Source organism: Globicephala melas, chromosome 11, assembly GCF_963455315.2.
Source record: "Globicephala melas chromosome 11, mGloMel1.2, whole genome shotgun sequence".
Taxonomy (NCBI): domain Eukaryota; kingdom Metazoa; phylum Chordata; class Mammalia; order Artiodactyla; family Delphinidae; genus Globicephala; species Globicephala melas.
In genome coordinates, this window is record NC_083324.2 from 71,878,734 (window position 1) to 71,904,987 (window position 26,254).

Here is a 26,254-nt window from a genome sequence, read left to right on the forward strand (position 1 = left end):
GACACACAACGTCACTACTGGCAGGGGAGGGGGCTGTGTTTTGGCTTGAAGTAGGGCCTCTGTGTCTTCCTTCACACGGGGAGCTTTCTGAAGTCAGGGTTTCTGTTTTCCCTTCAGATTGGGGGGTTTCCTTAAGGCCTGAGGCTATGATGCTGAGGGGAGGGCTGTGTCACCCCTGCACCCAAATGTTTCCTACGGCCAGGATGGGGTGACCACTGAAACTGGAACCACAGGTGAGTCTTCTTCACCCCTGTTCCTTTAGATCCAAGACTGAATTTTCTTCAAATCTGGCTGGAAAGTGGGAAACCTTTAAGGGTGAGCTGAGTCTTGTGGACCAGACACCAGCCTCCTAACAGCCTTTGCTCCCACCCTATTCATGGGACATCTGAGGTCCCTACCTAGGTGAGGCAGGGAGAAGTCAGACCCAGTCGCCCATCTGGACAGTCTACTCGGCCTTCCCACACCACACTCCAGGCTCACCCCCTCTACTTGTGCCCTGGGGTCTGCCCCCGTGGAGGGGGTGGGAGCAGACAGGCCAACGCGTGCCAGGCCTCTGTCCACTAATGATACCTGCACATTCCTGAGCCCTGCATCGGGGCCAGTCACCTTCCCTTTCCCGTCTGGTCCTGCGGTGGATGCGGTGGGGCTGGGCCAAGGTCACAAGGTGCCAGTGCCCTCAGGCCCCGCCAGGCTGTGGCAGGGAAGACACAAGCCGTCAAAACTCTGACTGATCAGACCCCGTCCCTTTTTTTCTGGCCATGACTTTCTGGCCTCCACTGACAGCACATCCCTTTCCCATCTGCTCCCCCCACCCCCTCTCGTAGACCAGCCCCAGGTCAGTCTGTGGTCAGGGTTATGGAGAATCTATGTAGAGTTGGGCCACTCTGTGGTTAGAATTACAGGGGCGGAGATCAGGGTTTAGGATCAGCTCTGACCAGGGTTAGGAGTCAGCCTGTTTTCTGGTTTAGGGGGATTCGATTTGGGCTAGGTAGGATTAAGGGTCAGGCTGTAGCCAAGACGAAGGGTCAGTCTACACCTAGGATTAGGAGTCAGTCTGTACACAGGATCAAAGATATGGCTTACTCAAAAACAGAGTGGTCTATACCCAGAAGTAGGGGGTGATGGGCACCAAAGGGCAAGTGTTTGTTTTGCACTAGAACTGAACCTACAGCTTGGCCACAAAAGGTGACCCTGGCCCAGTTGGTCATAGAAAGCAGAGAATACAGTTTGCAGTGTGGAGGGGCGGGATTCACTGATCCCTTGGCCATCCGCCTCTGGGAACCCACCAACAGGAGTTACTAGGGACAGAGTGAGGAACCTCATCGCTCTCAGAGAAACCTTCATCAGGAACACCGACCTAAGCCCCATGGGGATGGAGCACGGTGTCCAGGCAAGGTCCAGCGAGTGGCTCAGAGGCAACATTGCCCAATGCCATGGTCAGCCGGGAAGAATACCAAGCGATTCCGTGGATGTGGCGCTTCTGTTTACACTGTACCTCTTGAAACTCATTCACTAGTAGCTCATTCCGCACACATTTCCTGAATACCTACCATGCTTTAGGCCAGAGGTTCTCAAACTTAAGTGCACAGAAGAATCAATCAGGAAGCTTATGAAAAAAGGCTGATTCCTGGGCCCCTCCCCAGGGACTCTGGAGCAGGAAGATACTGGGGGCTGCCCAGGAATCTGTACTTTCAGTAAAGTTCGCAGGCGATTCTGTTACAGTGGGTTTTTTTTTTTAATAGCTGCTGTGGTGTTTTTGGTTTTTTTTTTCCCAGAGTTTTAATAAAACTTTTAATAGAATATCAGAATACTAACAAGTATCTTCAAGAAAAACAAGGAAAAGGCAGCAACATGAACTCTTTCAGTTAGAATGGCATGGTGTGGTGGTTTTAAGATCATACTTTTGGGACCTGTCCTCAAAAGGCTCATTGGATTAAAACAGGATTGTGGAAGGAACTTCTTCCCTGGTGGCACAGTGGTTAGGACTCCACACTCCCAATGCAGGGGGCTCGGGTTCGATCCCTGGTCAGGGAGCTAGATCCCACATGCCGCAACGAAGAGTTCGCATGCCACAGCTAAGGACTCTGCATGCCACAGCTAAGGAGCCTGTGTGCCACAACTGAGGAGCCCACAAGCCGCAACCAAGGAGCACGCCCGCAACTAAGGAGCACGCCCTCAGCGACTAAGACCTGGCGCAACCAGATAAATAAATAAATATTTTTTAAAAATATAAGGATTGTGGAAAACACCTGTAACACCTTCTGGTGAGTTCAGCGAGCAGAGTGGGTGCCAAGGATTTCTGGGATAAAAGGGTGTGTGACCATTTTCAGAGAAGAGAAGAAGGCGTTGCAAGAAAGTCAGGGAGTTTCTCCCTCATCTCTGACCACCAGTAAGCTAAAATTGTGCTGGTCTTATTGCAAGAATTGTATAAAACTTAGCTGTTTATCCATCCCGAAGCATTTTCATGTGCTTGGCAAGGTAGGAGAATTCAGGCAAACACACAGAAGATTACCTTTAGCAAAGAAGTATAAAGCAAAGTATAATTAATGCATTAAATGAGGCAAAGTAAAAGAATGCATATAAAAAATGCTGTCTTGGTACAGTGCTAAGGAAGGGAACAATGCATGACAACCATTAATATTAATAACTTACCAATTTCTATAAACAATCGTCCTGAAAAACACGACTCAGGCAGCACAGGTCAACTTTGTTTAAATTGTGGCCCCGTGGTTTGCCCCACTGTCCCCTGCCTCGTTCCATCGGCCAGGAACCTTGTCTACAGTTGGTATATGGGAACAACAGGGTGTGTGTTTTTATGTTCCCAATATTAAATCACAATATTGATTATGCTTTTGCGGACAGCACATTTCTCTCTCCCCCAGCTGCTCCCTGGTCAGGAATCTGGTGCTGAAGTGCTCAGTCATTTTGAGGACCTTGCCGAAGGCAGGAAGGCTGGACGGGATGCCTCCCTGCTCCCTGGCTCACTGCCATTGGCGTGTTTCTAGAAGCTTACATAGCCTTTCTTTATTTAAAGTTTCCATTCTTCCCTCTGAGAGTGAATGGACTTCTGGGCCTGCCTGTGGAGCAAGAGCTGGAGGTATTATGCTGCTCAAGAGGGGAGAGAGGGCTGGACTGAGTCCGAGGAGCTTCTGGAGGCCACACCCTCCCTGGCTGGTACTGGGATGGCAGACCCTCCCGTGGGGAGGGCAGGAGGTGACCTTCCATTCCCCTGGCCTGGCTGCGGGCCACCTGGTCACAGCCTTCTTGGATACCGCCAGGAAGTTTTTTCATTTATTCCAGTTAAATTTCACCTTGTTGATTTCAGGCCAGTGTTTCCAGGGAGGGACAGGGTTCCTGGCTGGCCAGGGACTTTCCCAGCCCTCTGGACACTCCCATAACTTCTGGGGCTCACCTCCCCAGGGCATCGCTCCGTTTTATTCATTCATTCAATAAGCATTCATCGCATACCCATCAGATACCCCATACAGTGCTAGGCACTGGGTTTGAGAGGTGGAGGCCTGGTTCACAGTGTAGACAGGTGGCTAGGCACAGAGGCAGATCATTTCTCTCTAGTGAGGTGTAAGTATGCCAAAGGATTAAGGGGGCATGGGAGGGGGACCTGATTCAGCCTTGGGGGGCATGTGGAAGGCAAGGAGATAATGGTTTATCTGAATCTCAAATTATGAGAAGGGAGGAGGGGGCTGGAGGGTGTTCAGGCAGAGAGAGTACCCTCCCTGAATGTAAGTCTGGAGGCTGGAAACAGCATGGCCAGGGCTGGTTTAGAAGTCACCTTCTAGGGACTAGATCATGAGGTTTGAAGCAGGGAGAGCATGGGGCTGAGTCCGGAGAGGACTGCAGGGGTGAGATCACAGTAGAGGATGGGGAGCTAAGGCCGTACCCTGTGGGTACTGGGGAGCCATGGAAGGTTTCAGCTAGAAGAGAATGAGCTGGTTAGGTCTGCTGACTTGACACGGTCCATTAACATCAGCGCCTAATGTATCTTTCCCATGGTTGTGGGTCCCATGGGTCTTTCTTAACAGAGAGGTCTGGGAAGGCAGGCTGCCACGAGAACTGGACAGTGTCACGAGACACTCGACTGCAGAATGCGGGGAAGGGAGAAGACTTCCAAGCCAGAGTGACCTGGGTTTGGATCCTTCACGGAGCCTCAGCTGCCACGTCTGTAGAATGGGGGCCATCTGATACTGACGGCCAAGTGGTGGTGAGAGAGGGACAGAACCTACCTGGAAACTGTCAGGGAGTACAGCACAGGGGAGGGGGCGGCTGGAGCTCATCCCAAGCCTGTAACTTGGGGTGGGGGGCAGAGCCTGATCTCCCAGCCTGGGGTCCTGGCCACCATTCCCACTGCTGCCTGAGCAGCTGTCTGTGACGTCCCTCCCTGCATGAGGTCTGATCACAGAGCCGGAGCTATCCCCACCATAAACAGTGGGGCCCTGAGTTTTTCCTGATCTGGGCTCAGCCCTGTGTGCCCTGTGGCCCGCTGGCCCTCTGGCTCCAGAGCAGCGGTAGAAAAGAAAGGGGTCTGCCCAGCTTCCTGCAGGCCTCGTGGTTGTGCAAGGCTGTCTGATTCCAAACAAACTGTAAACCTGCTGCTTCCCAGGCAATTCCAAGCATTCTGGCCAGCAGGTGGCCAGGCTGCCACTTCTGGGGACAGCCAGGGCCCAGGTCACAGGCCAAGCCTGCCTGACCAGGGATGAACCTAGACTCACGGTGTCCAGGCCTGGCATAGCTGGGTTGCCGGTGAGATGGAAGGAGCTCCGGGCTGGGAGTCAGGGCTTCTAGGTCCTAGCACTAATTTCCCCACCAACTCGCTGTGTGACCTAGGGCAAGTTCCTTCCCTTCTCTGGGCCTTAGTGGCCTCAGCTGAGCCTGAGGAGTTTGGTGATGAGGATCCGGGGTCCCTTCTATCCTGGTGTGCTGTGAGTCTGAGTTCCTGTGACCTAGAGACCCCGAGAGATTGGGCAGCGCCTCCCCAGACCCTGGACGAGGGCCATGCCCACCCCTCTCCGTTCATTCAGTTTCAGCTCCAGATCCAAAAAGCAAACCACAGGGAAGAGAAGAACTCTGTCTGGTTACCCAGGGCCTGTGTAAGAGCAAAGGCACATCTCCTTGGAAGCTTCCAGGTGCTGCTTCATTCGTTCTTTATTTCATTCTTTTATTCAATGAAATTGAAAAATGAATTCATTCATTCATTTGGTTAATGAATATAAACGGGCCCCTACTAGGGGGCAGGTACCTGGGATTTACTAGGGAACCAGATGGGCAGGGCCCTAGTTTCCTGGAGCTCACAGGCTGGCCTGGCCTTTCTTTCCTGAAAATCGGGAAGAGCAGGCTCACGTGTCACGTCTGGAGAGTAAGCCCCGAGAGCCGTGCGCCCCAGTGGGACCCCATCCACGCTCACCGTGCGGGGCCCTGTCCTAACCACTGAGGGGAAACGGAGGAGAGCAAATCTATCCCTGCCCCAGGAAGCCCCCATGCTGGGCAGATACCCAGCCCCTGCCTCTGGAGCCAGTGGGGAAGCCAGCCAACACCTCAGGGACCCACAGAAGCCCTGTGTCAGCAGGCATAAAGCCGGGCCCTGCCCTGAGGGTCCTGAGAGAGGGCAGCCTGCAGCTCCCAAGGAGTGGAACTGTTTCCTCCCGGGCCTCTTCCCTGGCATATGGGCTAATATAATGGTCAGTGAGAAGGGGTCGGAGAATGGAAGCTGGACACGGCCCCGCCATGCTTTGGGTCTGGGGGAACCATCCTGGGGAAGACTCTGGGTCCTACTAGACCCGGGAAGGGAGAGGAGCTGTCCTGGCCAGCATCACCTGAGCAGCTGACCCCTTGTTGTTCCCTAAGCACGAGCCCGCCCTCCCACCTAGCAAAGGCAAGGATGGTAACAGAGCATTGGCTCAGAGGGGGCTCTGCCCACAGGGGGTGCCTTCCACTAGGGTCATGGGCACCGGGACCCTGCCTGCCCTCCCTCCATGCCCATGGCCAACTGGACTACCCCCTCTCCCTGCCTGGCCTTCCCAGCCCCCAGGGAAGGGACGCAGAGGCCCAAGACAGGCACCTAGCTCTGCTTCCCTCACACTCCTCGCACCAGGCTCTGTCCAGACGGGTGCTGACAGACCCCTTCTTCTTTTCTGTCCCCTCCCTGTCTCTTATCTTCCAACGATCTCTGATTTATTTAGGCCCCTGTTGAGCTTGGCTTTTTGGATAGTTCCAGACAGCGTGTTTGGTATTCAAGCTAGATAAACTAGTTTAGTGTTCCAAGTCAAGGTTCTCTTGGGGAAACTGAGTTCCAGAGGGAGGACAAGGACTTGCCCAGGCTCATACATCATCCAGGCTGTGCTGGGACCAGAACCCAGTTTTCCTCACGATCCCGGTCTGGCTGCCTCCTGGACGTCCTCCAAAACTCCAGGAGGGACTGCCTGCCTAATTCATGGGGTTCACTGCAGAATGAAGATGCCACACCATTCGCTCAGAATTATTAAGGATTTCAAGATGGTGACAGCAGAGCGTTAAACCAAGTGTGCGACCCTTCCAGATGTGAGCCTTTGTGCAAGGACACGACTCACAGAGCACAGAGTCCGTCTGTTCACTAGGAGTGGGGACCCCAGCCAGACTGCCCCTGGAAGGTCGGAGGGCGTGTGCCTCGCAGCTGGATGTGTCTCTGAGCCAGCCAAGCCCTTCCTATTCCCAAGATGAGTGAAAGCCCCAGTTTGGGGATCCCGCCTGCACGAGGGCCAGTGGGGTACAATGTCAGGCTTCCCCAAAGTCAGGGGAGACAGATTCAGAGGTGTGTCTTTACTAGCAGTTAGCTGCCTTAACTATCCTCTACTGGAAAGGACTTGGGGACCCTGGGAGGGACTGGAGGTACAGCCACAGCCACCAGCAGAGGCTCCGGGCTGAGTGATGAGGGAGGTGCTGAGGGGGAAGAGGCTGCAGCGGCTCCTTCCACCTTATGCGAGAAGGAGAAAAAAGGGGCTTTGCTGGGAGGTATTAGAAGATGAAGTGGCTGGGTCCAGGGCAAACTCAGCAAGCTTCTGGGGACCTGAATTAGCAGCAGCGACTGAAACGGGGGGATTACAGCTCCTGGCCCTGTCACCGAGGGCCCACCCCCTTGGTCCCCGCCTGGGCCTTCTCATCTGCTGCCTGGCCCGAGCTCCTGCCTGGGGCCTGTGTGAGGGGCTGGTCCCCTCCACTTAGAGGGGACTGGAGCCTTCCTGGGGAAGGAGCTGCCTGACCCCTGACCCCTGTCCCCTGGGGCACAAGCTCTGAGCAGGCTGGGTGGTCCAATTTGGGCTGAACTGGGATATTTGGTTGAGCTATAGGTTTGAGGGGAAATCACTGCTCCTCTCTGGACCTCTCCTTCCCGCTGATAAGTGGGAGTTTGGGACCGTGGACTCGTTGGCCATCCCAGCTGTCCTTGGGCTGGTTCTAGCAGGCATTAGGGAAGCCACCTCTCAGTCATGTGGTACCTGATGAACAGGAGTGTCCCCAACACAGATGGGACTTCGGATTCTTGGGCTGATGGGTGTCTAATTGTTAAATAAAAATAAGAACGTGTTTGAGGTCCCCCAGTCTGGTCCCCACAGGCCTTCCTAGCTTTACTTCTCACTACCTCCCGTGTTATAATTGATGCTGCGAGGACAGCAAGCTGCAGGCACCATGCTGCTTGTGTCTGCTGTTCAAATCCTCTGGAATTCTCTGTCCTGGCTCCCTCTTCATTTCTCAAGGCCCAGCACTGTCAGCATCCCTCTTGCCCCTCCTCATGGCTCTCAGTGCATGTACAAATTTAACAGTCTTCTCTGTGTCTGTGTCTCTTCTCCCAAGAGACTGCTGGCTTCTTGAGAGCTGGGACACAGCAGGTGCCCGGGCCACACAGGACCTGAGCCTGTGGGCAGCACCTGGTGACCAGGACACCTCACAGCGCACAGGGGGGGACAAGGATGACACAGCAACACAACTATGGAATCGCCTGGGTGTTGAGGGCAGTAGAGAGAATTACAGGGCGACAGGAAAGCATAAAACTGGGGGGATCTGTAAGTGGAAGCTTCCAGAGGCAAGGCCTGACGGGGTAGAAGAAGCCTGAAGGAGCAGAGCATTCCAGGCTGAGGGAACAGAAGGTGTAGGGGCCCTGGGAGGGGAAGGTGCTGTGGGAGGAGCTGGGGCCGCGGGAGAGAGTGGGAGACATGGCGGGGGTGGGAGAGGGCGGAGACATGGCTGGGGTGGTCCGGCCGGGCCTCAGAGGCTGTGCAGGGGAGTTTAGACCTCATCCGAAGAGCAAAGGGAAGCTATTAAGGTTTTTTTTTTTTAAAACATCTTTATTGGAGTATAATTGCTTTACAATGGTGTGTTAGTTTCTGCTTTATGACAAAGTGAATCAGTTATACATATACATATGTTCCCATATCTCTTCTCTCTTGCGTCTCCCTCCCTCCTACCTCCCTATCCCACCCCTCTAGGTGGTCACAAACCACCGAGCTGATCTCCCTGTGCTATGCGGCTGCTTCCCACTATCTATTTTACATTTGGTAGTGTGTATATGCCACTCTCTCACTCTGTCACAGCTTACACTTCCCCTTCCCCATATCCTCAAGTCCATTAAGGGGTTTTAAGCAGGCAAGGGAGCTAGGTGATGAGATTTGCATTTCTAAAAGATCACTTTCGCTGCTGTGTGAAGAGTGGATTGGGAGGGACAAGAGGCTACTGCTGTCGAGAGAGGGGACAGAGAGGAGAATGGGCAAATTGAGAGATTTAGGATGGGAGCTGACAGCACTTGGAGATTGGAGGATTTGTAGGGAGAATGGAGAGGAGGAAGGGAGGCTCCAGGTTTCTTGCTCACCCCTTGGGCCGGTCAGTGGCCCTGGGCAGTCTGTGAGCATCTGCGCGCTGTGCACCTGTGTCTGCCACGGCGCGGGGCTGGGGATGCCGGGTCCAGCCTCCCCTCCTCCAAGCAGCCCCGTGGGACCGCAGTGTGGGGCCAGGCAGCAGCTGCCCAGCTGTTCTTTGCGGTCATTGTGCCCGTAACCCTGTCCACGTGGACGGGGGGACCCAGCTCCTCACGGACGCGGACACCACATGTGTGCACACGTACCCTTAGACTCACAGATATATTCACAGCATCCGCTTGGATGTAGACATTCAAACACTTACCTGGAGACCTAGATTTACAGAGCGGACCCCTGCATGCACTTGCTGACGTGTGTGATTAGATCTATTAATGATAAAAATAACCAACATTGAAAGGGTGCTTGGTATGGGCCAGACTTTAAACACTTCAGACCAATAGAGATGCACAAATGTTGACAGAGCACACTCACAGTACATGTGTGTGTAAATCACGCATGTATTCACATGTGCACATCTATGCACATGCAGGCACCTAAATATTACGCAGCGCTTTGATATAAACGTACACACATTTATTACAAAGGCACAAGTTGCTGCCTGCGTATTTCCAAGCGCACACACAAGCACACTCATGCATATGCAGTATACACGTTCAGTTCACACACGTGTACTTTCTCTTTTGTGCCAAGCACACTTGCTGTACACACACATCCTCATGTGCAACACAAGTGATACACACTTGCACATACATCACAGGCTTGTGTACACACACACATGTGCAGGACACACAGATACACACTCTTTCACCTTTTCTCACGCGGAGCAATTTATGACTGGCCAGGCTCATGTCCGGACTTCCCATTAACATTAATGAGGTGATGTCTCCCGGTTGTTTGGAAACCCTTGTCTTGCCAGGGCTAGAGGGGGGGGGGTGATGGCCGGGGGGAGAGGACACAGAGGCCATGGTCACAGGGGAACAGCTAATTATCCGGCTGACCAAGGTTTGATTGTTTTTCCCACGGCTCCCCCCACTGTCCCCAACGCAAGGCCAGGTCTGGCTGCACCAGAGGGTGTTGGGGGCAGGGAGCTAGACTAGGGAAGGGGGAGGGGAAGAAGGGAGCAGGAGAAAATGGTGGGAGGTGTTCTCCCTCCCCCTTCATCAGACATCCTCTTTGCCTGGAGCTGGAATTGTTTCCTGAAAGGGTTCAAAATTCCTTAAAGGTTTGTGTCTCTGGGGCCTTGTCCTCCCCACCACGAACCTTGTATCAAAGTCAAATTCAACTTTTCATTTCAGGAACTTTCACTTGCTGACCCAGGGGGCAGAAAAGGAGCCCTGCCCATATGTTCCCACCTTAGCACAGGATGCAGGAGTAACCGTGCACAGAGGTCATTGCTTCCTTCCTCCATTCAGTCTCTGAATCAGTGTTTATTGACCAGGAGACACGGTTTGAAGCAGCTCAACTTCCCACAGTCACCTCAATGAAAAACCTTCTCTAAGCACGAGTGAGTGTGGGCTTCCCATGAACTCCTCAGTCAGAGAAATGGCTCCCAAGCCTTTTGGGCTAATGGCCAAATCATGATAATAAATGAGAAACTATAATCATTTAAAGGCAATAAATGCAAATAACTTCTGCACACCTCTTGCCTGCTTGCAGAGGTGTCTTTCACATCTTGATTCACCTGAGGCTTGGAAGAGTCCTATGAGGGCTGCAGGGCAGGTACAGTTATCCCCATTTCACTGATGTGGCAACTGAGGCTGAGAGGAGAGGTTTGCTCATAGTCATGTGACTGGGGACTTGAGGCTCAGTCATGAGGCTGAGACTTGGATCTTTTAAGCCACTTCTCTGTGAATCAGTCACACGTTCTCCTTCATTTATTTGTGGGACTTCCCCTCCAAACATAAAATTAATTAGTCTTCGTGTGTTTCTGGGGAACTTTGTATTGTATCTCTTGGGATGCCTGGAGCAGTCCTGGGGTGGAAGGTGGAAGGCGACGGTCATAGACCCCGATGCTGGGAGGAACCTGGGTGGCCACCTTGTCTCCCCAGGTCATTTCATAGATGGGGACTCGAGGTCTTCTTGAGCCCTGGTGGCCCCTGGATGACTGTCTGGGAGGCTTAGATAAAGATCGGAGGGCTGGAAGGGGCCTCTAAGAGCCTGGTCTAAACACTGCCTCCAGGCATGTCCACCTCAGGAATTATTAGCTCAGTTTACAAACAAGGAAATTGGCTGAAGTCATTAGGGCAACAATACTTATTGAACACCTATTACATTATTAAACCCTGAACTCAGTACTGGATATGGTGGAGGATTCAATGGTCATAGCTCTCAAAAGAGGTTAGAGTCTTGTAGGGAAGAAAACATTTAGGACTTGGAATCACAGAGTCTGCGTCTGAGTTCCAGCTTAGAAGGTCATTTGTTTTTGAATGACTTTGAAGGAAAGTCACTTTACCTCCCTGAGCCTCAGTATTCTCATCTCTAGAATGGGGATGCTCCTACCTTCCTTAAAGGCCGTGGTTACAATTTGATACACGCAATGCCTGTCCCAATGCCCCTCACAGACACGATGCTCATTTGCTGTGTTCTTCCCTCAATTTCCTGCCAGACTCTTCCCGGCCTCACTTCTCCCTCTGCTCCCCGCGACCCTCCTCCCTCCCTCTGGCCACTCTATCACGACTGACCACCTCTTTTAGAAATACCTGAACTCTTGGCCCAGCTTTGTCAAATCCCCCACCATCCCCGGCCCTGTCCTAACTCGGGTGGGAGTGAGGACTCTCTTTGGAGGGAGGCTGAGCCGCATGGGGGGCACTGGGGGTCAGTGGCTCTCCCCTGCAGCCTCTTCATCCCCCTACCACCCAGAGGAGACAGGGAGACCCACAGACACTCCCTCCCCCCTTCTCTGGCTTCCTCAGTCCAGGACGCTGTTTTTCCCAGGAAGACCCACTTCACACAGCCAGGGGCTCTTGAAAGCTTGTGGGGGAAAATAAGCCCTTTCTCAATGCCCTTAAGGGACTGAATCCAGAGAGACAAATGCATGGATCAACTAGCTCCACCTGGGACGTCCAGGGGACATTTGCTCCCCTCCCAACTCTGCAGGTCAGCCCTGTTGGGTGAGGGTGCGGGTGAGCCTCTGCGACAGGAGTCTCCCTCCAGCTGAACAGAAAGTGGCCCCTGATAAGGTCATTGGGGTCAAGGTCTGTCTGCCAGAACCTGTGCGGCCTTTTCCACCTTGGCCTCAGGTCTGCTCTCTGGGCCTCAGTCCCTTTTCCTGTAAAATGGGTGAATAACCATCCCCACCCCCGCCAAACCTACCCAAACTGGTATGTTGTGGGCCTCTCATAAGACTATGAATGAGAAACACTTTTAAATGCCTGCAGTGCCATTTACTTGGAACAGGGGTCCCTTGTGGGGACTTGGACAGGGCTGTGGGGTTCAGGCTAGACCCCCGCACGGTCTTGGTGGACAGGAGGGCTGCCGATGTCAAGGGACCGTGCGTCATTGGCCCTGCCCCTCCTCCAGCCTTAAGCAGTAGAAACGCCAGCTAAACAGAGCCAAAGATGCCTCAGAATTCTTTTCAGGGGCAGCACGAGGCAGTGGGTCCTGCCAACACCAACACAGAGAGCCTGCCGGCTGCCTGGGTGCCCTGGTCAAGTCCTTTGGGCTCAGCAGGTCCCCGGGGGCTTGGTCCCTTGGGAAGGTAGCCTGGCAGGAATCTCACAGTGTTCCAGGTTCAGGGCCTGTCCAGGGGCACCTGGGGCAGGGGGTGAGTGGGGGGTGCCTGGAGACAGTGGGTTGGGAGGGGACTTGCCAGGAATGTGAGCAGAGAGAGTGGAGCACGTGAGTAAACAGTGGACGGGGCAGAGGGCCATGGGGAGTGGGAATGTGGATGCGAATATGGGGGTGGGGGCACTGGCTGGGCGGGGCTGGGGGTGAGGACCAGGCTGAGTGATTGGTCCCTGGTGAGAATCTCACACTGGGCTGTGAACCTGTCCGCCAGCACTCAGGCTGTGACTCACCAGCACGAGTGGGTGCGGTTGGGATGGGGTACTGGGTTCTGGGGCTCCTCCCCCGACCCCCCAGGGCAGGCCTCTGTGCTTTCTCAGGGGTTTCATCTTAATAGCCTGAGATCTTACGGGGAGAGTTGGGCTCTGTGCCTACTGTGTGCCCTGTACCCTTTCTACCTAAGGCTAAGGACCTCTTCCCAGAAAAGGCCCCAGAGCTTACACGTGCTTGTAAAATCAGGGGCGCAGGGTCCCCAGGTTCAGAAGCCTGTTTGCTCCATTTTGCCTCCTTGCATCACAGCCCAAGGCAAATGGCCTCCCCTCTTTGAGACCTCAGATCCCTTTATCTCTACAGTGGGGATTAAATCATCTCTGCCCACCACTGCAAGGTGTGTGGGGTTGGGGGACTGGTGTGGGCCTCTGGAAGAAGCTGACAGGGCCCCAGAGGTGGTCTTTGTGGGCGAGAGGGTGGGCACTTTGGCAGGACCCGGGGAGGAGGAGGGACGCGGAGCATCTCCTTGGCCAGCTCACGTAACAATAAGCACGTGATTTAATGTGACCAGTAAATCCTTTTCCACCTCAGCTTCTCAGCTACTGCAGGACAGGCTCATAATTCAGTTTTTTTAAAAAATAAATTTTATTTGTTTATTTATTTATTGGCTGCATTGGGTCTTCATTGCTGTGTGCAGGCTTTCTCTAGTTGGGGTGAGCGGGGGCTACTCTTTGTTGTGGTGCGTGGGCTTCTCATTGTCGTGGCTTCTCTTGCTAAGGAGCACGGGCTCTAGGCGCGTGGGCTTCATTAGTTGTGGCATGTGGGCTCAGTAGTTGTGGCTTGCGGGCTCTAGAGCTCAGGCTCAGTAGTTGTGGCACACGGGCTTAGTTGCTCTGCGGCATGTGGGATCTTCCTGGGCCAGGGCTCGAACCTGTGTCCTCTGCATTGGCAGGCAGATTCTCTTAACCACTGCGTCACCAGGGAAGCCCATAATTCAATTTTAAACAAGTCTAGGATTAGGGCTGCAGTTGTGAGATGCACGGGGTGTCTGTGTGTGTGTGTGGGGGGGTGTGTGCATCTGTCCTGGTGGGCTGGCCACGCTGCCTCCTGTGCAGGGGTGGGGGTGGGGCATGGTGTCCCTGGAAGAAGTCCTGGCAACTGTCTCAAGCAGAGACCTCATGGCCTTGGGGAGGGTTAAGGCCTTGCAGGGGAGTTCCTAGAACCACAGAATCTCAGGGCTGGGAGGGACCCCAGGCTCCACCATGTTTTTGGGAAGCAGGAGAAGCTGGGACATCATCAACAGTTAAGGACCCTTGGTCTCGGTTTTCACGTGTTGAATGTATTGGAAGCGGAGCCTGCTTCTAAATTCCCATGAGGCTTTTTCTTATGTTTCAGGTTTTCAGAACTTGAGGACTGGGAAACGGGGATGGAGAGGGACCCTCAAACCCCCGCTCAGAGAGGAGGGTGGGGAGACGCGGGTGCTGCGGGAACAGTCTTCAAACCCAGTAACTCTGTCCAAAGGAGTGCAGGCTAGATTTCTGCGGGGGCTGCTCCACCAGCAGGATTAATACTCATGGAGGGAGCAACGGAGACAAGACTCCTTGGAGCCCCAGCGTGCTGCCCCGGAGAGGAGGGAAATGAGCTCCTGACATGGACAGAAAGCAGCTGAGGCGTGTGTGACCACGAGGCAGGTCACACAGAGACACTGAGGGGGTAGCCGGACTGCCCTGGTTCAAATCCCAGCCTCCCCAGTTCCCTAAGTTGTGTGGTCAAGTTACTCCACCTGTCTGAGGCACTTGATATGAAGGTTAAATAAGATAGTAATTCAAGAAATTGTTTGTCCCATTCCCCCAAAAGGGTCTCAGAGATTTGTAGTGCACAGAAAAGGAGCCTTTCCCAATGGGTTATCCTGCTTCTGGGCGTAGCAGGGCATTTGTCCCTGGGCGTGTGGGGTGTTTGCACCTGGGCCTGGTGGGATGTCTGTCCTACAGACAGCGGACTCCTTTGTACACTAGCTGGGTATTCTTCCCTCGGCTCCCAGGACACCCTGTGCTTTCTGATTTCTTTGGCCTTTTCCTTGCCTGCTCTGGAGAGAGCGGGCCCAGGATCTCGTCCACATCTCTGGCTCCTGCCGACACATCCACCCGCAGCTCCTGTCTCTAGCCCTCGCCTCTCCCCCAGACCCCTCCCTCCCTCCCTCATTGTCCTCCCCCCGTCGCCTGCCACACCTGCTCCTCCTCTGGCTTCCCTGCTCATCCATGAAGTCAGACCAACCGAGACCGCAGAGCCCTGGGGCCAGACAGCAGCATCTGCAAGCTCTGGTCAGTTCTGCCTCTCAAACCTGCCGAGTCCTCCCAAGCTCTCTTCTTCAGCTGCCTTCTCTATCAGGCTTCCAGCAGGTTCTCTGGCTTCTCATCCAGACATGCCCCCCAACCCCCACCAGTCTATCCCCAAGAGGTCACCAGTGAGTTGTTTAAAATGCACACTGTGTCATGCTTTAAAAAGCTCTGATGGGGGCTTCCCTGGTGGCGCAGTGGTTAAGAGTCTGCCTGCCGATGCAGGGGACACGGGTTCGTGCCCCGGTCCGGGAAGATCCCACATGCCGCGGAGCAGCTGGGCCCGTGAGCCATGGCCGCTGAGCCTGCGCGTCCAGAGCCTGTGCTCCACAGCGGGAGAGGCCACAACAGTGAGAGGCCCGCGTACCGCAAAAAACAACAACAACAACAACAACAAAAACTCTGATGGTTCCCATTACCTACGGGATAAAGAGCAAACTTCCCAACACACAGTGAGGGCCTTGCCTCCTGCCTCCCGCTCTTCCTACTTCCTGTGTCTTCTGCCTTGGCGTCCTGAGCTCAGTCACCCTGGCCTGTGTCCCTCACACTTTCCCACCTCTGTGCTGTGGCAGAAGCTTTGCCCTCTGCCTAGAATACCTTCCTCTGCTTCTCCGTCCCACAAAATGCCACCTCAGTGGAGCCTCCGTCACTCCTTCAGGCTCTTTCTCTGTCCTAAGGCCCTCCGGGCTCCTCCCAGGCCTCCAGAAGCAAGTCTCAATGGGTCAGGGTCCCAGCGGGCTTCTGAGGCTGCCTTAAAGGGGTAACTGAAGAGAGTTGGATGCAGGGCTATTTACAGGGGTGTGAGCAGAGCTGAGGGAACCAACATGGGTTGGAGCCACCCCTCGACCTGTAGGGACCAGGGCAGTAGCCATTGCTGCAGGAGAGGGGTCGCCTGCCAGGATCTGTGGCCATAGATAGAGGGACACAACCCACTGCCAAACTGTGGTCTAGCAAGGCTTCTGGGGTCCTCTCTTTTCTCCCATCCTCAGATCACCTGCTGGTATCTCCCATTGGCTCAATTCAGCGAGAAGCCAGAGGGCGGGGGAACTGAGGTGATGGTGTCCTTGGGAACCAGCCTCCCCAAACAGAGAATGGTGGAGAATGGGCCTTGGACCCCAGCTCTGGGTGTGGTTGCCTTGGTGTTCTGGCCCCAGTCCACCTCCCCAGTTACATGCCTCTCATGGCCTCTATGACTCTAGCTAAACGGGCCCTGAAACTGTAGTACCCCAACTTGCCAAGTCTGTACCTTAGCAATGTTATTTCCTGAGTTTCAAAAACCCTTTGCCAACTACCTGTTTGGGCTGAGGCTTTGAACCCTCAGCTAAGGTAGTGACTGTGAGGGTCAGGACTAGGTTTCAAAAGTGCCTATTTGCTGCCCACCTCATAGTAGGTGCTCATTTAAATGCTTATGGAATTGAATTCTAGCACTTGTGTCACTGTAGAAGGGTGATTTGCTTATGTTACTCTTTCCCCACAATCACCATCTCCATGAGAGCAGGAAGCAAGTCTAACTCTGCTCAGCATCCCCCAGCACCTAAGATAGTGGCTGTTTAAATAATGTCTGTCTGCATGAATGAATGAATATGTGGGGGGCAAAGCAGACAGAAAGAATGGGCTACGTAAACGATGTGCTCTGAGAGTTCAGAAAGAGACACTGCTTCTAGTTAGGGAGAATCAGGGAAGACTTTACAGAGAGGCTAACTTGGGAGCTGGCCTTGAAGGATGGAGTTGTGAGGAAGGGTTGGGAAGGCACTTCCGGTGGGGGGAATGGCACGTGCAAAGGCCCGGGGGCAGGAGAGTCTTGGCTTCTTGGGGAAGCCCAATGGGGTTGGGGAGCGTCAGGAGGTAAGTGAAGAGAGGCAGGAGCGCTCTGGTTGGCCACCCAGATTCCTGTCCTTCCTTCTGTGCAGAGTCTTTCTCTTCCTTTCCTCCAGCTTCTCTTCCACTTCTGCCCCACCTCCTCCAGGAGGTCCACAGATTGATCTGCCCCTCTCGGTATTCCCGTCTCTGGCTCAGCACACTCCCTGATCTGCCCGGACTGTGAGCCACACCCGGGAGCTCTGCATCGACTCCTCTGTTCTCTCCCCATCCCTCCTCCTTGGGCCCTGGCTCTGAGCCTCAGGGAGCTTGAGCTGTGAGTTCGAGTTTGGGCAGGAGCCCGCTCACCCCACAGTGACGTGTTGGGGCCGTCTGGGCCGCAGGGAGCCAGACGGGAAAACCGCCAGTCCACGGAGCAGGGTGGCTGGCCACAGTGCGCCAGCCTGGGTGCCCGCCCTGCCCCTCCCAACCCTCCCTTCCCTGAGGGGTGTCCCCAGTGGACTGGCCAGTGGCCCGTGGCTCTGAGGGGAACATGCTTTCTGCAGGCTGTGGCTGAAGAAGACATGAACCGGTTGTCTTGCCAGCTCTGTGTGGGGAAGGGGGAGGTGCCCCTTGCCAGCCGGCACCCCACAGGACGCCAGCCACAGGCAGATTGACCAAGGCTCTGGCCTCTGTCTCCTACCCCACTGGTCACTTTCCCCTTGGGGCCCCTGATGGGAAAGCCAGAGCCTCCAGCACTGGGGGGGGTGACCCCCAGGAGGGTGTTTATGGGCATGGGCTCGGGGCCTGAGAGAAGCCCACACTGACTGGGATCACTGGTTCTACAGCTGGGAGACTGTGGTGGGGCACAGGGAGGGAGCGCCCACCCCCCGAAACCTGGGCTCCCTTCCATTGCCAGCCATCTACCAAGCACCTACTGGGTGCCAGGTTCCCACTGGTCCTCAGAGGGCCCGGGGGAGAAAAGGCCAGAGAGGTCCCAACACAGCCTTTCAGGCCTCCTTCCCATCCCTTCCCCCAGCCCTCCCAGGCCTGAGGCAGGCACCCGAGGAAAAGGGGTGTTTGCCGCTCCAGCGATGCAGAGAGGGGCCTCCTCTGAGAGGGGCCAAGCGTGGAGGAGTGGGCCCTGGGAGGGGAGGCTCTAGAGGGGGTGAGGACTGTGGACGGGGCTCGCTGCCCAGTGGTGGAAGGCAAACAAAAACAGAGCTCGTTCTTACCCTACAGCACGGCCCCCTGCAGTGAGGGTCTACGTCCAGGCTGTTGGTTTTCTTCCAGAGTAATAAAGAGAATCGAGACAAGGATCCTGTTTCCTTCAGATTCACTTATGGATTCAATCCTGCTCTCCCTCATGGTTTGCTTGGTTTGTTCCTTCCTCTTCCTTGGTTCGTTCATTTGTTCGTTCATTGATTCAATAAATGCATCTGAGTACTGACAAGTACTTGGCCTTTTGCTGGGCTCTGAGGGTCTAAAGAGGTGGGGAATGCGAGTTCTTAACCTTTTGGGGAGCAAAAGTCTTCTTGATGAGTGATGAGCAGTATATATCCCCTTTCCCAGAAAACTGCCTATGTCACCAACCTGGGTTAAAAATTCCTTAATGCTATCAGCCTTGCCAGGGAGGCAGACGTGAAACCAGGAACTAAACACGGTACGAGAAATGCTAAGTGGGTTTGATTTCCAGCTTACTATGTCGCTTACCTCTTTGAACCCCATTTCTTCACCTTTAAAAAGGGGATAATTATATCACCTCTAAGTGTCATTGTGGAGACTAAATGAAATAAACTCTAGAAAGGGCCTAGCAGTGCCTATGTATAATAGGCGCTCATATATATGAATTCTCTTTCCTTCCCCTACTTTTGCTTGAGCGATGCAAACTCCCGTGACAGCCCTAAGCAGGGAGAGCAAACACTCTAGCAGGGACCTAGAGGAAGGGTCCTGTCTGAATGTGGTCTGAAGGATGATTAGGTGTTTATGATAATCTCTCTCTCGCTCTCTGTTCTTTTAATGCAAAAGTTCTGGGTCCATATCACCAGGAGCCAGACATGGTGCTAGAAATCCTGCTTCTCAATAATGTTAATGCGTGTCTGACACTCTGTGTCCTGCACTGTTCTAGGCATCTCGCATTTATCAGGTCACTCAAGTGTTATCTCATAACCCTAGGAGACAGGTACTATTATCACTCCATTTTACAGAAGAGAAAACTGAGACGCAGGTAAAGCAGTGCCACACAGCTGATAAGTAGCAGAGCCGGGATCTAAACCTACCTGGTCTGGCTCCAGACTCCTTGGTCTAAACCACTACCCTATACTGCTTTATCAGAGTGGCTGTGCTTTCTTTCCCAGGTTTGAACATCTAACTCCCACTCATCTTCTTGCAGATCACTTCTGTTGGAACAAAGGATCCAGGTCAGAAAATGGAAGTCCTAGAGGAAATCTACTGCCCCTCCTAAAAATACAAGTTCAAGTTTAAGTGTAGAGGTGAGGGGGAAGGATGTCTCTAGAGGAAAAACTTTAAGGAGTGGTAGGAACATCAGCCTGGAGCCAGAGCAGCTAGTTTGGGTTCTGTTTTTGCCGTTTATAAACCAACCTCTCCAGGCCTCCGTTTCCTCATCTGTAATGGGCATGGCAACTCCAGTGTCACAGACTGGAGCAAAGTCTGTAACACCCTTTGAGGCAGCTGCCCTGTGTGCCTCCCATGACCTCTTACCAAGGGCCAGTCCTGTTCCAGGGCCTAATGTCTGCCTCTCCACAGACTGCAACCCCTCCAAGGCAAGGCTGGGTCTGTGCTTTTCTACCAGCTCTTGGTACCATGTCTGGCATAGGTGGCACTCTATAAATGCTTGCTAGACGAAGAAACCAAGAGGCACCTCCGAAATGTCGGACCTTACTTACACCAAGAGACCTCTTTCCTTTTCGCAGTCTGGAAGCCTGATCCGTCCCTGTCTAGGGAGTTCCAGGAGAACAGCCAGGGTTCCTGGAGGCATGCCTTTCCCAGGGTCCAGGAGAAGCACCTCCCACTAAGCCACGCTTTCCTCGGCCAAGCACTGTCACCCCCCACTACCCCAGCCCTCAGATGTCTAGCCACGCCCAGAGCATGCTGGAACCAGAAAGAACCCCTCAGCCCCCAAGGTACAGACAGGTGGCCTGAGAGGGGCCAGGTCACCTCAACTTCACGCAAAGAACCTGCCAAAGTTCTTTTATTAATACACTGGCCTTCTACGCACAGTCCCCCAGAGACCCACCAGGAAGGCAGGAGTGGGGGTGGCCAGCAACGAGGTCTAGGAACCAGCCTCTATCAGAATTTTATTCTGTAACTTGCATCCTATATACTAAGCCATAAGGTCATTGGTTATTTGAAGAGATCTGTGGTGAATCCCTCTGTAAAAGTAGAGAGAGAATTCCTTGAGGGAACCTTTGTATAAATCTAGGTTTGCTTAAAGGGAAGCTGAAGCTTGCCCCAGGCTCCCTGCTCTCAGACCAGGAAACCAAGGTCCCAGGGGTCCAAGTGCTTTGCCCAGGACCCAGGAGTAGAGTCTGAGCAGAGAGCAGGCCTGTCCCCCCCAGGGAGGAGCTGGAGAGGCAGCGGACTCAAGGCCATGGCAGGCAAGAGCAAGGGCCTGTGCAGCCCCGCGAGGATGCTGGCGGGGGTGAACAGGGCGGCCTGAACAGGTGAACAGGGCAATGTTGCCACGAGTATGGTTACCTGACCATCCACTCTGGGTCAGTGGACCTTCATGCACGTGGACAAGGCGGCACAACCTTGTGCACCAGGGTCTGAGTCCACAGTAGTGCTGCCTGAGTGGGGCCCAGCCGGTCATTGCTGGATGGTCACCCAGAGCAGCTAGAATGGATTCTGTTCCCCTCCTCAGCAGCTGGCCAGCTTGTAGTGAGGGAATACGTCAGGTATGCAAAGCCCTGAGTTTCCATAGACTTTTCTCAATCACCCTCTATGTGCTTAGGGCTCTGTGCTGCTAAGGGAGGGGGGCTGGGTGTGGATGGGCGTAGAGAGTGGAATAAACAGGAACTACAGTCAGTCCTCAGCCTGAGGGGTCCCTAAACCTGCAGGAAGGGGCTGCCATAGCTTGTGCCCACAAGTGGAATTTGAGGAGGGCAAGCACAGAGGTAGCAACAGCAGAATACGGAAAAACTGCAGCTCTAGATCGTTCATTCTTTAATTCATCTGTTCAACAACTATTAAGCACCTAGTACATGCCAGGCACCATTCTAGGCTCTGTGGATACAGCAATGAACAAAACAGATAAAAACCCCTGCTTTCTGGAGCTCACATTCTGGTAGGTGAAGATAAAATAATAATAATAATAAGACCCTGATAAACGTGCATATACATCAGTAGCCATAATTACTCCAAAGAAACATGAAGCAAGGCAAGGCAAGGGGGTGGAGAGGAGACAGGAGATGGGAGGCAGGTAGGAAAGGCAGGGAAGTTTTCTCTGAAAAGGTGACATTCGAGCACAGACATGAGGGAGTGAATTATATGGATATATGGGGAAGAGCAGTTTAGGCAGCAGGAGCAGTAAGTGCAAAGGCCCTGAGGCAGGTGTATGCTTGTGTTGAAGGAACAATGACGAGACCAGGGTGGCTGGAGTGGAGTGAGGGGGCAAGTGGAGGGACTGAGTTCAGGGAGGTAGCAAGGAAGCAGATCACGTGGGGCACTGTGGGTCACAGTACAGTCACGAGTGAGCTGAGCAGAGGAAGGCCGTGATCTGACTTACACTTTAACAGGCTCACTCTGGCTGATGGGTAGAGAATTGACTATAAGGGACAAGTGAGGGCAGAAGCAGAAGACCAGCAAGGAGGCCCTACAGCAGACCAGGTGGGAGATGATGGTGGCTCGGAAAGGGTGTAGCAATGACCTTCTGAGGAATAGAGAGAAAGTGGTCAGATCCCCTGCTCTGCTACTTTCTAGCTGTGTGCCCCTGGGCAGATGACTTAACCTCTCTGAGCCTCTATTTTCTCTCTGGAAAACACGGTTGATAATAATACTCAGCTACTTAGCCGGTGGGGTTTGGTGATGCCCACACAAGACGTAGCACAGTGCCTGGCACACATTTGGTGCCCACTCAGTGCCAACTCTCAGCCATTATTAACCCTGAGGAACCATTGCTCTGGGAACCACATATTCAAGGTGGAATGAACTGAGCCCAGAAAACCCAAGGAGATCTGAGGGGCCAGCTGGATCTGGGGGAAAGTGTCACAGGGCTCAGTTGGGCACCGTCCTCCCATTGCCTGCCTCGGGTCCCATGCCCCTGGACAGAGGTGCCTTTCGGCCTCCTGTTTATTTGTTTGCCTTTTACCTGCGTTGAAGTTTCAGCTGAGAAATCAGCCCCGCCAGTCAATGGGCCCAGCATCCCGCCACATGGGCTGCCAGCGACTCCTGCAAAGTCAACATCGCCTAGGACAATGAAGGGGGAGGGGACAGCAGGGAGTTCACAGTCCATGGTGCTCCCTGGCCAGGATGTGACCCTCAGAGATGACTGTCAGAGGTCATGATTGGGGGAAAAAAACCAGGGAGTTAACTCAGTTCTTGGGTGGATGCTGATAGCTGCAGTGCCTTCAGGACTGACCCTCTGGCTGTGGACAGGAGATGGCTATGCTAAACAAGGGATGGCTCTGGGGGCAGCAGCTGACATCTGCTCTCCCTGGGAGGTACTGGCTTAGAAGCCTGAAGCCTTGGTCTACCCCTGCTGCACCCTCGCACTGACTCACCGTCTTACCTGCTTATTCAAAATACTGAAGCCTGCTGTGTGCCAGGGCCTGGGCTTAAAAATGTTCCTCCCACAAAGAGCATTTCTTAGGAAGAGTGAGAGTCTCACGGGGAGAAACAACTTCTGCCTGTGGGGAGTCTCCAGGCTCTTACGTCCAAGGGCTTAAGTTTCGAAGAGTTAATCCAGTGGCCCTGCAGGCCACACCACCCCATAGCCCTCTGCTCTGGAAGTTGGTGCGTGAGCTGGGGGACTGCCCTCATCTCTAGCTTAAAGCGTAGCAGACCTCTGCCTCTGGCCATGGAGGCTGACCTGCATGGGGTCTTCAAGCTACTCCCTGCAAATGGCCAGTCTCCCTCTACCCCGGAGCCTCCCCCAGTGGAAGCAGACCCTGCTGTTCCTTCACACCACCTCAGGCCTCAGGTATCTCTCCAGAAGGCTCTTCTCCCTACCATAAGCTCTGGCACGGCTAGTCCAACCTAGAGGTATGCCCAGTGCCTGCTTCCTCTCCAGCCCAGGCTCCCCACGTCGAGGATGGTGGTGGGTACGGGGCTCAAGGTCGGGGCTGGGGCCAACAGGGCCTGGGAAACTGCAGAGTCCGCGGTGGGTCAGGAGGGCCCAGCTTCTGTTTGTTGACCCTGAGCTGTAGACACAGGAGGAAGCATCTTGTCCCTTCCCGTGTCTCCTCCCTGGGCTGAGTTCTGCCCTCCTCCCTTCCCTGGTCCTCTGTGGTCACAGGCGCTGCTCCCACCCAACTACCCAGGCTGCTCCCCTTCTCGTCCACCCCCCCTGCTCCTTGGCCACCCTACTTCAGGCCCACTCCAAGTGGGGCTTACACGTAAAAATAGCCCAGCTTTTTTTGAGCGTGTTATCTACTATTTTTATCAGATGGTCCAAGCAAAGCATGGCCGAAAAAAGGGAAAATCATACAGCTCTGTTTGCCAAGCTCTATAGAAATAGCAACGGGGTGGGCTATTTTTAACAAGATGAATACCCCTGTCCTCTGAGGTCTCCCCTGGCCCTACACCAGCCTCCTTTGTCTCTCTGCCTGGACAGCAGATTTTAAAATATACCCAGAGTTGCCAAACCACTAAATGCACCCAAGACGGTGACTGAGGCACTTGGAGCCAAGGAGGACCGTGGGGGGTATTTTTTCCCTTTTTCTTCCCTCCCCTGAAGGAAATCACACTCTTTTGTTTGTAAAGCCTTCCAGGTCGGTTTTCGAGGCCTTTTCCTGGTTGTCCCACTCCCACGGGAACAGCAGAGGTTACTCTGAAACATGCGGTGCTTTGGGCAGAGTGACCCCAGAGGCCTGGCTCCTGTGCCAGGCTACGGCAGGGCAGGGACACAGAAGGAGCCCGTAGAAGCCAGGGCTTCGAGCAGGGGCGGGAGGAGACACGTGAGGAAGGCTGTGAGCTGGGAGGCACCGGGTCTGCACTCCGCCACTGTCCCCGCGGTAGGCTGAGGCACCACTGCCTCTCTGCTTGGGAAGAGAGATCACTATGGGAAAGCCACCTCTCACCCCAGAGCAGTGACTGGGGCGAGAACCACCCTGGAGTCAGGAGACTTAGTGAGGGAGCGAGTCCCAGCCTCTCTCCAGGCCCCAGTGTGCCCCTGTGTACCAGGAGGGGTGTGACTAGCCTGAGCAATCCGGAGTGTGTGGCTGGGAAGGAAAAAGAAAATAGAAACAAAAGGTAACATTCACCAAGCACTTAGGGAGTCCTTGAATGAAACACTGTGTATCAGTGTATCGTCGTCTCCCTTAATTTTCACCACAACCCTATTCCTGCCCTTTACTGAGGTGTACAGAGCATCTCTCTTTCCTAGGGGCTGTATGTGAAATCCAGGAGACGTCTTGGATTACATGCTCGTCCCAGGACCCATCATTCTGCCCAAGGGGATGGGATTCTACGACAGGCCATCTCTGATCCCAGGCCATCCCTGTAGCCAGGAGCATGGGGACAACAGCTAGCAGCCCTGCCAGAACTACAAGTAGCAGGAGTGCTGAGCTGCTCCCACCAGATGCTGCTGGAGAAGGGATGGGGAGTCTGGGCAGAGAGACCGGCAGCACCCTCTCTAGGTGGTGGAGCCAGGTACCGACTCCAGATGCCCCCGTCCCACGCCCTCCTACTGACCTTGACTGGAGAGCTATTCTGCTACAGGTCAGGGCAAAAGGAAAGAAGGGTGGGTCATGGGCGGGAAGAGGTGAAGAGGACCCTGGAGTGACTCCACTTCCGCCACACTGGATCCCCGAGTCCCCTCCCCACCCATGCCGTGCTCTGTCTTGTCTCCAGGCCTTTGCAGAGCTGTTTCTTCTAGAAGCAATACCCTCCCCCACCCTCACCTTCTCCATCTCATAAGCACACATTTTTCAAGACTCATTTCAACGGCCCTTTTCTGGGAAGCCCTCTCCCCTTTGTGGGCAGGATGGGGACTCAGGAGCCTCTGACACACACCTCTACCCGGCCCTTGAACTCCAGCATATGGTGACTGCTGCCACTTGCTTCCTTGGGGCACAGACCATGGCCCATTCGCCCTGTCCCCACAGGCCAGCACAGCGCAGGAGTGCCAAAGACGTCTGCGGAAGGGATAGAGGGAGAAGAGACCGAGGAATGGGGAGTGAGAAAGGAAAATGAGGAGAAGAGAACAGGTGGGGGAGGGGGGACGGTGGAGCCAGAGCAGTCACAGGCCAGGGCCGTAAGGGAGGGCCTTGGGGAGGGCATATCAGGAAGGGAGGGAGGGCTTTGCGCTGGGGCCAGGAGCACAAGTGATTTCCCCAGTCCCGGAGGCTCTGGCTGGAATCGCTCTCCTGAGAGGCTGGTGTCATAAGTGGGAAGTGGCAACCTGACCATTTATTCAGTAACATCTGTCGATACCCACTGTCTGCCTGGCACTGTGCTAGGCAGAGGGTCCCTCTTCTCTGCTGACTGCCTTAGGAAGGGGGATCAGAGTGACGGGGAGCAGGACCCTTGAAATCATCTGGAGCCCCGAGGAAACGGAGCTGTCCCTCTCTGGACAGCGGGTACCCACCAGCCTCTCTGCCTGGCACCATGGCTGGCATGCTGCTCAGAGGATGTTATGTGGCTGGGACATCACTAGAGGCCATGAGGCCTTTCAGTCTTGCCCTGCTTGAGTCTCGCTCCCGCAGGAAGCCGTGAGAGGAGGAGTGCAGGCTCCCACCGAGGCTGGCTCCCCACCCCAGGGAAAAACGGAAACAGGAGGGGAGGGAGTCGGCCGGCAGCGGCTGCCCAGCCTGGTAATGAATCGTTCCAAAGTTTGCCGCCCTGTCTGAATAGCTTCGCTTCTGAAAGGGTTTTGTGACAAAGGGTACATTGACGTCCTCCACCGGACAAGGAGGGCCGCCCGCTTGCACAGGGGAAGCCCTTTTGGGAGCCGTCAGGAGGCAGCAGCAGGGATCCAGACACGGAGCAACATTCTCTCCCAGAATCTGCCTGGTGGGCGTGACTGGGTTCTCCTTTCTGATTCTGGGCCTGAAAGGGCTCGGGCCTGGTGTGTATGAGATGATGGAAGAC